Here is a 16872-nt window from a genome sequence, read left to right as displayed (position 1 = left end):
CATATGCCTACTATGATCCTTTGCCCTCTTGTACCACTGAAGGCTTGCTTGCTTGCTTGGATTGTTCATGCAGGAGCTCAAGATAACCATGGTATTTTGGATGGCAACAGTTGCCCTTTCATCTCTTGTCGCTGTCCATCTGTTTATAGTGTCTTTCTGCACAGCAGCCCAGGATGCCTCTCCCATCCCCCTTCCCACCCCCCTTTGCTTTCACTTACTCTTTGCTCAGCCGATATAGCCGTGTCCCTCTACTGCTGCTTCTGAGTCCTGGGAAGAGCTCCACTTTTAAGACTTATTGATCCTCCACCTAAAACTAAAGCATCACATTGGATGGTCAGATTTCATACCCCAAAGACATCAGAGGCTATAAGGATGCAAATTCTCTATGAACCCAACTCAGTGTCAAGTAATTATTTAGACCATCCTCAACCACATGTGTTGGAATTATAACTGTTTCTCAGAAAGCATGGGGGTGCACTGGGTGGTACAGAAGGCAACCTTCTGGCAATTAGAAGGCACACTTTATTTTATTTTATTTTATTTTATTTTATTTTATTTTTATTATATGGATACTGGACAGCTGCAACAGACAGAACAATGATCTGGTGGCATCAGCTAGTTGAGCAGGGCCAGAATTTCCCTTATGTTTGTTTTGCTTGCTTTTAAGGGATTTGGTTATTATTAATATTATTTTTGCTTAGGTATATTAAACCTAAAATAGAACATATACTTCTTTACTTAACTTCATTAAATTATCATCATCATCATCATCATCATCCTTTGTTTCTCATTGCTTCGCTACTGAAACTTGAAGGCCCAAGTTCTAAGGAGGTTGAGGGCTTCCAAAAAGGGGGCTCAGTGGATTAGATATTAAATAAATCCATGCCTAAATTAGGTATTGAATTGGAAGAAGTATAATGATTCTTGTAGCTCTGACAATATATTTTAATTATTGAAAGCACATATATGCTTTTTTATAGTAATTTTATTAAAGATTACAATTACAAAAATAAAAACTAATACAAATTAAAAAAGAAAAAGTAAAAGGCACAGAAAAGAAGAAAAAAAGAAAGAGAAAAAATAGATAGAAAAATAGAAAAGAAAGAAAAAATAAGAATCCAGTAAACAAAAAGAAAAGAGATATATAGAGAAGTGGCTTCCTCCTTCATCACAAATATAAACAATTTTAGTGATTTATCACCTTTTTTTTTTTTTATCTGCACTCAGTCGTTACCGACTCTGCAGTGACTGCTTGGACGAGTCCTTGCAGTTTTCAAGGCAAGGTGTTTCGGAAGTGGTTTGCCAGAGCCTCCTTCCTGGAGCAGAGCCCAGCTGGCGAGCGCAGGAGGTGGGGTTTCTGTTGCTTCACGCCCTTTTCGGGCGAGCGCAGTTTCGCGCTTACCGGAAACTGCTCCTGACTCCATTTGCAAGGCGCCGCCAGCATTTTTCCTCCCACCGGAGTGAGAGTACCCATTTGTCTACTCACGTGAGTTTTCGAACTGTTGGGTTGACAGGAACTGGGGAGGAAACAGGAGCTCACCCTGTTAACGCGAAGGCTGGACTCGAACCGCTGAAGCGTCGACCATTTCTGGCCGGCAACTTTCAGCGTCATTAAGCCGCTGCGCCACCACGTCACCTTCCTTAAAATACAACAAATTATCTCTTCTTCCCATATCCCATCTTTTATCTATAAACAAATCCATAAAGCCTCATCATTTCAGTCCTGATGTCAGCAAAAGTCCATTGTTACCAATGATAACAACATATCAATTTTAACCTTGATCAAATAAATCAGCTTTATAGTCCTTCCTTTTACTTCTAACAATCTCGATCTTTAGTCCTTTCAAATAATGTCCTAGAACTTGATTTCTTTTCATTTTTTCTTTGTCCCCTCTCACAAAATTTTTCGAAACTTTAACAAGCTTCTTTTATACATCCAATATAGGAAAATTATCCAGGTCACTCTCTTGGTTTGTTATTTGTATATTCCTTTTAATTATTAAGACATCAGCTGGTTTCTTTTGTATGTTCAGTGTAACAACTTTTTCCATGTCATTCTTGTAGCCTGTCACTTTTAAATCCACTTTCAAATCAGTCTCAGTCATGTCAGGTAAAACTTGTTCCTCTTCCATAACATCTTTTAAACGCAGTCTATCTATAGAGGCAGACACGATTAAAATTAACTTCTTTAACCTCATCTCCCAGAGCTCTAAACCCACTGGAGAGTGCTGTCTTGTGGTCTCCTGGTTCAAAAATATCCTTCAGTATGTCTAATGTTAAAATATTTTGCTTCACTCTGTAATTGTAAGTCAAGTTTGAGTGTTCTTCTCCTTTAATTGTAATTTTTAGTTCCTTCTAGTTCCCTCTCGTGTCCAATTCTTAAAGTCTTATATTAAAATTTAAAAAAAAATCAAAACAAAAGCATTTTCCAGTGGGAAGGATTCTTTATAATTAATTCCAAAAACTTTATTTCAAAGTTATCTGGATCATTAGTCCATTTATAACTTTCTAAAATCAACCCTTTTGCTGTTTATCTCCCCCCCCCCAATTGTTTAAGTTCTTAAACTTGTAGTTAAAACTTCTTTCACTAAGGATTGAAGGAAACTTATTCCACTTTTAATCAATCAATATTTTATTACGGCCACAGACCAGAATTACAAAGATGGCTTTTCACAAGGCCATCTTCAGTCTGCCATTTTTTCCCAGGAAGCCCCCAAAAGCATAAATATGCTGAAGAAAAATTGCTCCAGTGGTTTTAGGATAGGCACTCAGGTAAGATATAATTTTAAAATGCTATGGATTCACTGGGATGTTATTCCCACCCTCAGCTTTGGGCTGTCATTTTAAACTCATCCAATAAGCACAATCCTTTTCCTTTCATTGTTCATTAGGTTTCTGTGCTTTCCTTTCTTATTAGGAAGGGAGACCAAATTATGAATCCCCAACCTGAATGCAGTTTGCATGATCCTAGAACCAACTGCTCCATGAACAGGAGAAGAAGAAGAAACCAGCAAGCTAACCTCATTCTTACTGGCTTTTTCATCTACTAGGGCCCAGAACTAACTATCCTATGAACAGAAAGGGAAGAAAACTGTCACCAGTGGCACCATGCTATTTTTACTCTTCTAAGTAAAACAACAATACATTGTTGACCGTATCTGTCCTATAGAAATAAGAACCATTTGGGATAATATTTTGTGCAGCAGCTAACCTGTTGCTACTAATTCGTTTCAGAGAATCCAATCATCATCCCTTCAGGATATGCTTCTGGGACAATTTCCTGTCCTTCCAGTCATAAAGACTGCCTTGTCCATTATAGCACTAATCTACAAATTTATGAGCTCTTAACGCTGATATAATTCTCTTCCCTAACATTCTCTGCCACCCCCAACACACAAAACAGTCTAGGAACTGCAGCTTGGTGAGACATCCCCTGCTCTTTCCATCCAGAACAGAATATTTCTCCTAAGAAGATGTTGCCACAAAGAGGCTTTTAGATTTTGTTTTTAAAGTGCCCCCGTCCTTTGTGACAGAGCTGTGAAGATGAACTTTACTGCAGAAGCACTGTGGACCAAAGACCACTTAATCAGAAGCATGAAGCATTATAAAGTAAACAATGGGGTACAATGAACATTCACTGCAAAAAAATGCAGCATGTGATGGTATGTAAAATTCAGTTTTAAATGTATGTAAAAGAAGCAACTCCCAGAATAAGAATAGTCTCTTCCACATATTTTGAACTAAGTATCATTTCATGATAGAATTACAGAGTCATCGTACTAGGAAAACGCAGACTGGTTGGAGGCATGGATCATTATCAATATTTGGATAAACCCAGAGACAGAAAATATACAGTATTCAGTGATTTTTTGACTCTGAAATGGTTCAGCTTTTGAATTTCAGAAAGCTCTTCATTAGGTGGTAATGAAGTAAAGTTTTAACCACATAAACAGCAGTACAACATTCTAATGCAAATCAAGCTTCAGGTTAGCACAAAAGACCAATTTCTCCTGTCTTGAACACAGTGGGAACTAAAGCTGAGATCCCATGGGAAAACCTGATCAACAAAAGTTCTTATTTTTCACATGTGCTGATCACTCTGATTGTCTCTATTGAAGGGTGTCACTTGAAAGGAACAAAGCAGGAAACAAGGACATAGGAAGAGAATAAATTAGTAAGTGTTCTCTTAGAAGCCAGAAAATATACATTGGATACTTCACAGTGCCCCGGGCAACCATAGTAATCCAGAGCAGCTTGCAAATGCTGAAGAAGTAGTAAGAGAGGTGACTTCAAAACAGCTCATGTATACACTAATAATGGTTCAGAGTTTTCTCCCCACTTTCATAGCAAATAGTTGTTTCGTAGACTCCTTGATTAGAAGAAAACAGTTTAACCACCGCACTTTTTTTTAAGTGGTGGGTGTTTATGGCTTTGATTGATCAGTAGTCAACTTGTTCTGATCAATGAATTAACTACGAATAGTCCTCAGTTTAAGAACGAGTTCCATTCCCAAGGTCTGCCTTTAAGTCCAATTTGTATGTAAGCCGGAACAGTATTATTGTAGAATACTATATAAGTAGTATTGTGTAATGAATTTGAAGCATTGTGTATTTAACTCGAATCATTGTGTATTTAACTCGAACTTTGCCACAATAGGCTCTGTTCTTAACTATGGGTCATCTGTAACCTGGGCGTTCTTAACCCAGGAACTACCTGTATTTGCTATGAAAGTGGGGAGAAAAGTTACACCAAGAGACAGTGCTTTGCCCAAAGCCTCTTTGCCAAGTTCATGAATGACCGGAGGTTGACCTCAAGGTTATCCAGGTTCAAATCCAATATTCTGACATTACCAGTCATACTAAATGCCTATCAGAGATTACTACTAAGATTAGGAACATGGAACTTTTGTTCACATATCAGCTTTCCATTGCTGTGGGAAACAGGAAGCTGGACAAGATGGATTTTTGAGATGATCAAGCAGAACATATTTTTGTAAGGATGTGGGAACCATATGAATCTTCCTATGCTTCCTGAAATTGCATTTTCTTCTGGTTATATTAGGAGGGATACTGCTGCTATATTATCTAAGCAACTCATGTTGTTTTGGTTAACAGGGCAGGTGCAGAGGGAGTGTAGCTATTTTTCCATGGGTCTTCTGTTTGTTTGCTTGAACTAGAAGCGTGTGGCCAAGGTATTGGTTGCTTTGTTGAAATCAACTCTGAGAATTCTATTCTAGCTGGCAGATTGGCAATCCAGAGAATCCATCTGTTTTTCAAATAGCTGATAAGCTGAACAAGGTAAGGCAGGAAACAATATCGTGAACCTGCTGTACTCCAGTTCATTTGCTTTGCAATCCATTCCTCACTCACACCGATCCCAGTTTGCTTTTCCCCTACTTTGTCTCCCCAGCTTCAATTTCCATTGATTTAATGGAAAAAATATATTGGTTAAAAATAGCACTGGTAAAGTAGACATGGTCCCATTATTAATCCTTTCACATATTGTGCAAAAAGAGCCATTTGCTTCAAGCCCTTTCTGTGAGAAACAAATGATTCAGGCAATTTATTGTAAACAAAAGTTCGAATTGTGAAGTAATGTTATGCTTGCTGAAACCAAAACACATTATGCAACAACATGGCATAATCTGATATAAATTTAAAATGATAGGGGAACATGTAATATATAATCATGATACTATGTCTAAACTTACCCATACTTTAAAGAAATGAAAGAACGCAAGGGAGCTTAAAAAAACCCTTACTAAAATGGAAAACTTTTATTAGTTGGTAGGATAAGGCACACATATGTCTAGTGATATAATTCATATATTTTTATGGATTATTTATATAATAAACAGGTGTAGAATGTGTATATCTTTATGAACTTTAACATTTTTGTTATTATTCTTAGCTAATAAATAGAGGTGAGGAGATGGGTGGAGGTTATACACACACACACACACACTCTTATCCTATGATATGACAAGTCTATCTGTCTAGCTATCTATCTATGAACAGATAGTGGCTTGAGTAGATTAAAATACTTTTGATGATTATAGAATTTTAGGCTGAATATAGCCCTCAAAGGTCTTGTGTGCAGCCCCAGAATTTCCAAATTATAAGTTTTTATAGAACAAAGGAAGAAATGATAAAACACAGGAACAATAACCATACTAACTATATTTAATTAAATAAATAGAAATATATAATTTAAATTGAAATTAACCTAAACCACTTTTTTGTCTCAAGCCCATCTACTTCATGGAGGGCCCACCTCAGAAATCAGCTGAGGCCAGTAGCCTGGAAAATGTTATATGCCCCTTTTATACATTTGTGAGAAACCTTTATAAATTGGTGTGACAGCATCCCATACAGTGTCTGGTGGATTCAGACACTAATTTTTCCCTTTTTAATTTGCTGGCAAGACCTGTGACACTAGGATAAAATGCTTTGTTCTATGGGGTATATTATTGTTTGTTTCCTGAGAGGCTGGTTTTTGCATACTTCTGCATATTATATAATTGTGACATCAGTGTCCAAGAGGAGGAACAAACAAGAGGAGGGCCTTCCTAACAACAACCAAGCAGGAGGTCCAGACAACCTCTCTGAAGCTATCCTTGCTATAACAAACTTTGTACTTGTCCTGGGGCCCAGAACTTTACACCTGAGTAGGTAGGAAATATTTAGTTTAGTTAACTGAGTGTTGATTCATCACTGAGCACAAGGATGTATGATGTCCTTTTGACTGTTTAATGTATTTATGGATAAATGTATAAGGAATGTTTGTGATGATGTTAGAGATATGTTGGTTGAAATGTGTATTTTTGTACATGGACAATGCAGTGTTGTTGGCTGAGACCTTGACTGATTTACAGTGAACTTGAGATAGATTATATGAGACAGTGAGTATGGATCTGAAAAGTAATGTATCAAAGTTTAACATAGTTGTGTCTGACAGGGAAAATAGAATTAATAATTCTCCCATTGGGTTGGCTCAAGACCTTCCCTGATTGATTATACTCTAATATCATAGAATTTGATTACTTCTGTACAAAAATTTTATCTAGATAATTGACCTGACAGTGATCATCTTCCAGGTATTACAGTTATAAAAGCATTTGACAATTGCTTTATGGAAACAGAACCCACTCCAATTTTGGAACCGGATCTAGAACTGGGGCTGGTCCATGTCAAATGGACTCAGCAACTTAACAAGCAAATTTCTCAGCTGCTTCTATCTGAAGCAGCACAGCAATTCCATTCTACTATAGTTAGAGAGAGATCTGGGAATTCTCCTTTGCAGACATTTACTCAACTGATTCAGTTACTCCAGCCAGTGCTCTCTACCCAGATATCAAGGAAAAGAAAAAAACAAGCAGGCAGGACTTATCCTTCTCAGCCCTGGTTTGATACAGAATGTAAACTGATCAGGGAATTTAGGTTATATAAAGAGAACCGAGATGAGGATTCCATCCAAGATTTTATGCTCCTGAACAAACAATATAAACAACTTTTACAAAACAAGAAAAGAGAATTCACTAGGGCTTCCTGGCAGCAATTGATAACAGCATCTCAAGCCAGAAACTCCACTCTATTCTGGCAACTGATAGCTTTCCATCCAACTAACAGGCCCCTTTCATTTCCTCACCTTTTATCTGCATCTGTGTGGGAGGACCACTTTAGAGTATTAAATTCACAAGAACAGGCTCCTAAATTTGACTTACATCTTAATGCTAACCTGCTCCCTAATTGGGCCCCAGTCACAAGTGCTGAAATAAAGATGCTCATAAATCAGCTAAAGCCTGGTAAAACTCCAGCTAAAGCAATGACTTTATTACACCCAAAATACTATGCAATAATTTGGAATGGTGGACCTCTGTTCTTGCTTCCCTGTTTACTTACATTGATTGCACTGTGCAAATTTCAGAGGACTGGGGCCTAGCCATTATCGTACCCATCTACAAAAGGGCACCTGAGACCTGGGTGCTAATTATAGGCCTATTAGCCTGTTAAGTATAAGTAAGCTGTATGCCAGACACTTATACAACAAATTAGTTGATTGGATTGATTTAGAGATATATTGGCAGATGAGCAAGTGGGCTTCAGGTCCGGACATTCTATCTATGGACATGCCCTTATACTTTAACATCTGGCCAAAAAATATACATCTAAAATAGGCTCAACACCATATACCACATTCATTGATTTTAGGCCCGCATTTGATCTAGTTCCCAGAGCAAGGCTTTGGACTAAGCTCCTGCACACTACCATTGATAGACGGTTACTGTTGCTTATGCATAATCTCTATAAGAACTCTAGAATCAAAGTTCGAACCAGTATGCAAGGCCACCACACTAATGAGTTTCCAGCTCACAGAGGAGTGAGGAGGGATGTATTTTAGCTTCTCTGTTGTTTAATCTATATATAAATCCACTCATGGCCAAAATGAATCAATTAGAACATCACCCTCCAAAATTAGCAAACAGACATATTGCAACTTTGTTGTAAGCAGATGACATAGTACTTCTATCACAAACACAAATCGGACTTAAACGAGCCCTGAATGCTCTGGCCAGTTACTGCTCTGAGGAAGTCCTTGAAATCAACTATAGCAAAACTAAGATGTTGATCTTTGCAAAGAGACTAAACTGCACCCCTGGAGAATAAATGGCCAGAATATTGAACAAGTAAAATCCTTTAAATACTTGGGCATGGTTTTCCATAGCTCCGCTAAACTCAGTGCATACCAAAACTATGCTATACAAAATGTTGAAAAAACAGTAGCTGCAATTGAATCCTTTCATTTTACCAGAGGAGCACAGCATATCCCAGCAGGACTGAAGCTATATTCAGCTAAGGTTTGTGTACAACTATTCTTTGGTGCTCAGCTAGGACCTTACCCTTCCTTTACTCGGCTGGAAAGGGTTCAATCCAAATTCCTAAGGGCTATGTTCCAGGTAGCCCCTGCGTTCCAAATGTAGTATTATGGAGGGGGGCAGGGTTGTTTAAAGTCGAAACAGGTACATGGACTTGTATTATAGCACATTGGCTGAAATTACTGTTTTTTCCCACAGGTTTGAGTTCTTTCCTTATTAAGGACAATTATAAATCAGTATAGTTCAGTACTATTTTACAAAAACTTCAACATCTTGGCTTCTCCAGGGAGGTGTTCCTAATGATGGGCTATGAGTGTGCACTTAATGCATTTAAACAACGTATCAAAGACCTGGAAGTCCAACAGGACAGTCTGCTCTACCTAAGAATGTTTTTTTGATCAGTCAAGCCCTTTTTTATAAACCAGCGAGATACTTAGATTATGTAACTGTCTTCAAATTCTAAAGGGTACTAACTCTAGCATGTTGCAATGTTCTTCCCACAGCAGCTTTGGAGGGCTGATACAAAAAAGTTCCATATGAGCTGAGATTGTGGACAAGGGGCTATTGAAACTACAGCTCCTGTCCTGCTATACTATACCTTCTAAAAGGACTCACAGATCCATTTTATAACTCTCCATTTGGTAAAATACCCAGGAAATTTTGATCATTTTTATGTATAGTTGTTGCTATCTGATCAGTAATAATTCAGTTTCTTTGAACATAGCTAAATTTTGTTATGCTGTCTGTAAAATTAGGCAGACTTTGATTGCCCACTGATGATCCCACTATTAACTGTAATATATTATCATGTTTTGTTTTATTTCATTTTTAATGCATTTTATTTGTAATTCTGGTCTGTGACCGTAATAAAATATTGATTGGTTGAATTAATATGTTATAGATAAATTAGGAAAAAATTAGCAGGTAGATGGGAAATGTTAAGATATGCAAATGTTGCCAGAAAGATTGTAGATAGAATATAGTAGATTGCAAGTAATGTTGGTGAAAGTAACAAAAATGGCTGTTTCTGTCCGCTTTATATTATTTTTTAAATATAATTTTTATTAAAGATTTTTAAATGAGTAAAAGATAAACATAAGAAAATACAGAAAATGAAATTAAGAAAGACAGGAAAGATAGAAAGTGCAGAAAATTTTAAAAAGAAGATGCTTAAAGAAATGACTTCCAATCTTCTTTACAGCAGTTACCATCTTAGTATTACTCCTCCCCCTTTTAAATTACAATACATAGTTCACTTCTTCCGATGTTCAACCATCTTCAATTAGCAAGTCCAAAAATCATCAACTCATTTCTGTCCATTTTAAGCAAAAAGTCCTTTAAGCATAAAGGATTTCCAGTATTTTATAAAAGTACTTATTGTCTTATCCCTTATCAAACAAGTCAATTTTATATTCTTTTCTCTTACGCAGTATTTTGGCATTATTAATCTTTAGCTTGGTGTTAAGATATTGCCGTAGGGCCGGGGTCTCTTGTCTTCTTCCAGACAAGATACACAAATCTTGTGTACATCTAGTACATTTCTTAACTTTTCATATCTTGTATTGGTTCTGTAAACCTTGTCTATTTCTGCATGCATGTCTTCTTCTTCCCATTCTAGAATTTGTTTTAAGAGTTCAGCAACCATTTCCTTACCATCTTCGCCATGTTGTTCTGTAGCTATTCTCAACTGCAAGCAAAATGCTTTCTCTTTTAAATCCAGTCTAAATCTTTTTTCACATCTTGGCTTAATGTCTCTGTCTCACTCATTTGTACTGCAGATTCTTCAATTTTTTTATTCATCTTTTCTTCCATATTTGCAAATCTTTCTTCCATTCTCCCTTCAGATGTAATTAAATCTCTCTTAACATACACATTTTCCATTTTATCTTTAGTTTGTTTAACCTTCCTACTCCAATACAGATTCTTCAGATTTTTTATTCATCTTTTCTTCCATATTTGCACATTTTTCCTCCATCCTCCCTTCCAATGAAGCCAAATCTCTCTTGACAGATTCAGTCACATTTTCCCCCAAGTCCTTAAACATTCTTTGCAATATCTCTAGTGTAATCTGTTTTTCTGTCATTTGCTCTGTCAAAGTTCCTCTCCTCCCTTCTGCAAGTTTTGCTGTTTTATTAGTAGTAGCCATTCCTTTTCTTTAATTTATAATCCAGAAAGGAAAAGTAAAAATAAAAGAGAGGCTCCTCCCCCTCACACTTTCTCTGTATCCATAACACTTTGGTCCCATTCAGCACTCCATAGTTCTATGGTCAGATGATCTTTTGCAACGTTCCCTTATCTCTTTATTTAACAAAGCCAACCAATCATTTTCTTTGGCAAATCTAAACAGTCCTCTTTCCCACAGAGGTATGTACTATTAATTTAATTATTCCAAAAGTACTTTAAAGTAAATAATTCCAAATTCAACTGTCCCCTTAGTTCATTTTAAACTTTCTTAATTCGGACTCTTAGCAAGCTTTTTGCTTTTAATTATTTTTAAGTCCTTATATTTCTTTCTTTGCTTTTAGCTTTAATCTTTAATCCTGGTTGAAGGATCACTCACCAGGTGGTATAGTTGCTCTGCTGCTTGGAAGACCTCTGTAGCTTTTAAAGTTGTTATATTCTAAATGTACTTTAGAAATTGGAGATGTGGGTGAACCTGGCGTCCTTAAACAGACTCTGCTAAGGCTGTGAGCATGATATTTCTCCTGTGGCTCCTGGCACTATTACTCACAAGTTGCCTGCAGAGTTCTGCAGGTTTCCTCATGAGGAGCTACCTTCCGGAGTACATGTGGGCAATCTCCTGGCTTCTCTTTGTCTGGAGAGGCTCCGCTGTCTTGGGCTCGCTCTGCCCCATCACCAGTCTCCATCTCAGCATTGCCTCCAACATTTGGAGATGTGTCAGTCCTCCATTTCTCCCCACCCAGAAGTCCCTGCCTGCATTATAATATGGAAGTGAGAGTTGGGTATCTCAAGAGAACATAACAGTTGAAAGGAAATAATGTGTATCTACACATAGAAACCATTGAAAGAAGTGAGGTTTAAATTATCTCCTCCATTCACCATTCACTTATAACAACCTAACAAGCATAGTCCTCAACTTATATTGGAGTCCATTGGAGTTGGGCAGCTGGTAAATTTATATAAATAAATAAATACATACATAAATGTTTAGAAGAAACAATGGCACCTAATGAGGAGAGGTATTTCAGATAACTGAAAGCTCCTCATTTTCTCTGCCTTTCAGTCAAGGCTAGAAAAAAACAGAGTGAGAGACTCACTAAGTCAGGAAGACCCCTGTAGTCTCCCATCACTGTGGCTCCTCTTCTCTCATCACTTTGGGAACAGAGAAGTGTGGGAGTTAAGAGAAGGCAAGAACTGTTCTTATCACCTCTCTCTAGATAAGACAGATTGGAGAATTAGCCTATCAGTACTCTCCAGAGGCAAGGCATGAGTAGTTGTCTCTGTCAGGTCCCTCACCTTCTGTCTCAAGGCAGTGCAGCACAGAAGACTGGTCACAAAAGGGGCATCCACCCCATTAATCATTTCTTGGGCTCTCCCTTTAAACTGTATGGTTATAGGGGGCCTATTTATTTATTTGAAAATATTTATAATTGCTCCTTATAGAGAAAGACCTTGAAATAACTTACCATAACAATATAGTTCAATATTCCTCACCACCCAGTGAGACAGATTGCCCAAGAAGGCAGAGTTGGCTATTCCAGGGTATGAGCCCCCTTGAGTTCCTGAGTCTTAATTTGGAGGGACATATCCAAGAGTAATCAATAGGATTGCACTGCGATAAAAAAAATGACTAAGCCTAATGACCAAGATATCCTAGTTACTACCTGATTTACCTCCCAGATAATGAGTGATAAAGTCTAATAGCTTTTGCACCTATAGTGTCAAGGCTGATCTTATAGGGGGAAAGACTGGAGATCTCAATCTCCTCTCCCAGAAGCCCAATTTACATACTCCAGACCCTTTGTGTAGTACCTTGCTAGTTACTGCTACCACAGATTATCTTTCAGGGGGATGCCTTTACCCAACATTGGGAGCCCCCAACCCTCCCAATGAGAGAGAGAGCCACTATAGTTTGTGTGTGGGGGGGGAGAGAAATAAATTCTATAGTGCAATTTCTGACTCTGTAGCATTGAGCCATGTGATTAGGGAAAACAACCCCCTTCCTTTGGGAGCTAAATTAATTAGCTTTGGGAGCTAACATAATCTCACAAGGTTTACATACAATCAAACTTTATTTTTTAAAAAAGGAAAAGAGAAAAGGTAACATTCCTTTTCAATTTTAAGTAGTTTTGTGCAAAACAATCAGTGATGGAGGAAGAAAAATATACGGATGCTCAAATCATAGCAACCTCTTAGAACCTCCAACAGAAAAAGTATATAAGAAAAAAATAAACATTCTGAGTGACCACAAGATTATATTGATCTGCTCTAGTTTCAAGGTAACTCTAATGTAAAAAGATGCCAATCTGAATAAGGATTGAGACTGTATACAGATAGCCATCACTTACTGATCATTCAATTCCCAATTTCCTACTGCCTGATCCTTTCCTGCTGCTGACGCGATTGCATTGCTTTTGATGTGTAGAACAGCAAACAGCTTACTCTCTTGAAATCCCTCTCCCATCTCTCTGCTTTGCAGGGGGCAGGGAAAGCTCAGGCAAAAGAGAGATTGTCTATAGAAATTGCTTGCTTCCCCCCCCCCCCCCCCGCAGGGCAGAGAGATTGGAGAGAAAGTGATTTCAAGAAAGTATTGTAAGCTGTTTGTGTAGTGTGCCTGTGGCTCCCAGCTTTGGGCTGCAGTGTGATCACATTGCTTTTGATGTGTACAAGACAGTAAGCAGGCAGTCATGCATTCCAAAGGGTGGGGGAATGGTTAGGAGGGAAACAAAAGCTGAAGTTGTGAAACTGATTAGTCTTATCTCTTTCCAGCTGGAAAGCACAGTCGTGCTCACATGATTTTCCACTTAGTCACCAATACATATAGTGGCAGAGTTCCCCATCCCAATTAGGGTCAGTAAGTGAGGGCTACCTATAAAGACAGTAATCACCAATTAAACATAGATGCTGTTAAAATAAAAAAGCAGTGTTACGCAGTATTTTTAGCTAAATTAGTCACCTATTCCTTCTGATGACCTGATGCCTGAAGCTAAAGTCCCCTTATTTGCTTGTGTGGACTTCTTCCCAGCAGCTTGTAGATTTTTTTCCATATTTATTAGAGTAAAGAGACTCCTCCCTCTTCTCAACCTCACATGCAACTGCTTAAGCCAATTCTCCTAGAGTTTTGCTGCAGTCTTTTTTAAAAAAGCAAAACCTGTGCCACCTGGAAAAGAAGGAATTGGAGAATCTCTTTTTGCTACATGCTAAGTATCCATCCTTCAAGAAGAAATTGAACATCTGAGCCTATCTGGCATGAGGGGCTGAGGGGTGGGAGTAACCCTCTCAGCAACATCCTTTAAGGCTGTGCTTCAGTAATATCAGAAGAAGGTAGAATGTCAGGTTCGGTCAGCACGAGGTTTCAGGGAAGCACGGGGCTGCAGGGAAGCTCGCAACCAGACCACGCTGAATCCACCGGCGGTAGCTAGCGGGGAAAAGAGGAACCGAAAGCGCCGCTAATTAACGAGCCACCTGCGGCCAGCTAAACAGGAAAACCGCAGCGGAAGCTTTTAATTACGAACTGATAACGGCGCGAGCAAGCAAGGAACGGGGCCGCAGGGCAGCGAAACAAGATCGCAACGCAGCACAGAACCCGCGGGTCTGCACGTAGCAGGGAGGGGCCAACCCAGCCGGAGGGGGACTGGCAATCAAGGACAATGGACTCTGACCGACCCTGCCATCATGAACGATCAGGGGGGACATTGGGGGCCTAATAGCCCACAGCCGCAACGCGATCACGAGGCGGGAAAAAGCGCGGGAAGGGGGAATATAACAAGTGATGCAATTGTACCAAGCCAGTCCTGGCTTTGCTTGTGACTACTACGTTACGCATGAGTAAACCTTCTTTGTGAACCACACGTGTCACGAGAGTTTCTCTGTCGAACGGGGCAAATCTCACATAAAGCCAGGACTCACCGTCAGCGCTACCCGGTACCACCGAGGAGCGTTTTCTTTCTCAATACAGGCATGACCAGCGACGAGGAATCCGTGGGTCAGCTGGAGCGCGAGGGATCCAGGCTCGCGGAAGGGCGGTCGGAGCCGCCCGGGAGCGACGGGGCAGCGGCCAGGGCCGGGCGCACTCCATCCGAGCGGTGGTCGATGGGCGTGAATCAAGGACCAGACGATTCGGGCGTTACGATGACCCGGGGTTCGGGGTTCCGGAACCGGGAGTGGAGCGAGAAATTCGCCCGACTAGAGGAGAGAGTCGAGCGACGCCTAGACGCCGTGGAGGCGATGCTCCAGACCCTACTACAGAGAGTGGGGCCACCGGCGGTGAACGAGGAGGCGAGCGACAGGGGGGCGGTCCGACACCCCCGCCGGCACCACCCACGGCGCCCCGGTCGGAGGACCAACGGGCGGCAGACGCCCTGAGACTTCGAGGTATCACTGGGAAGTTCTCAGGGGACCCCGAACAGCTGCCGCACTTTCTGACGCACGTCAGGGGGTTCATGCAGAGGGGTGGTCACCTATTCGCTAGAGACGAGGACAGGGTATCCTACGTGGCCGAGCTGCTAGATGGCCAAGCCGCCAGCTGGGTGATCGGGCTGTACGATGCCAACGCGGCGGAACTACGGAGTTTCCCGGACTTCATGCAGGCGCTCCGGGACAGATTCGAGGACACATTGAGCGCCAAGCGGGCGGAGGACGACATCCTACAATTCAGGCAGCGGGGCAAATCGGTATCGGAATATGCCCTGGAGTTCCGGAGGTTGGCCGAGAAGCTCGCGGACTGGCCGGAGTCCCTGAAGGTGAAGTATTTTAAGAGGGGACTCAACCCAGAGATCCTGGAACGGGCACTGGGGCGGGACGACCCGGCCACAGTGAAGGATTGGATCTGGCTGGCCGGAACGGCGGAATCGGCGTGGCGGCAGATCCAACAGAGCACAAGACGACGGGACCAGACGAGGGACCGGCCGAGGGAGAGGACCCCGAGGAGAGACGGAGCGGTCGACGGCAGTCCACCGGGAGGCGAGAGGCGACCAGAGCCCCGAATCTGTGCTTCCGATGCGGAGGCAGAGGCCACCGAGCGGCGCAGTGCCCGACGGAGCGGGAAGGCGCCCCACCACGGCCCGAAGTCAAAACCCCGCGTGCGAACGGGAAAAGGACCGGTGACCGACCGCGGAAGGGGGCAGTGGCGGCGGTGACCGAGAAAGGACGCGGGGGGTGGTCGACCCCGGAGACAGCATCCTCCGGAGAGGACTCGGAGCCGGCGGGAAACGAGGCGCGCTCGCACTGAACGGCGTCCCAGTGCGAGCAGGGGAGTCGAGGCGCGCGGACCCAATAGGAGACGAGGACTGCCCACCGTTCCGGGTGAGGATACACGTCCGGGGGTGAGATCCGGAGGGAGGCGCAGCTACGGGCGCTACTGGACTCGGGCTGCACCCACTGCTTGATGCACCCAGCGGTGGTCTCGGGGCTCGGGCTACAGCTGAGGCGCCTCCGGGAGCCCATTTCATTCAGCCAGTTAGATGGCACGCTGGCAGGGGGGGGGCCAGCTCAGTATTAAACCGAGCCGGTCCAGATGACGATCGGGAGTCACCGGGAAGAACTGAGGTTCGTGGTGGTCCCGGTGGCCGACTACGCGGTGGTACTCGGCTTGGCGTGGCTGCGGCGGCGGAACCCACGAGTCGACTGGACGGCGGAGGCAGTGCGGTTCGGGGTCGACAGACCGGCGAGGGGCGAGAGCAGAGGGGACCGAGCCGTGGAGACGGAGGCAGCCGCAACCACCGGCGGACAAGCGGAGGGTCCGGGACACCGGGAGACGGGGCGAGAGCAGATGGGGCCCGAGACCCGGGCGGCAACAGCAACAGCAGCAGCAGCAG

The sequence above is a fragment of the Python bivittatus genome, unplaced genomic scaffold (genome assembly GCF_059951505.1).
Source record: "Python bivittatus isolate LINGU-HERP-01145 unplaced genomic scaffold, Pbiv_v1 ctg000220_np1212, whole genome shotgun sequence".
Classification (NCBI taxonomy): domain Eukaryota; kingdom Metazoa; phylum Chordata; class Lepidosauria; order Squamata; family Pythonidae; genus Python; species Python bivittatus.
Note: the sequence above shows the minus strand (reverse complement) of the source record.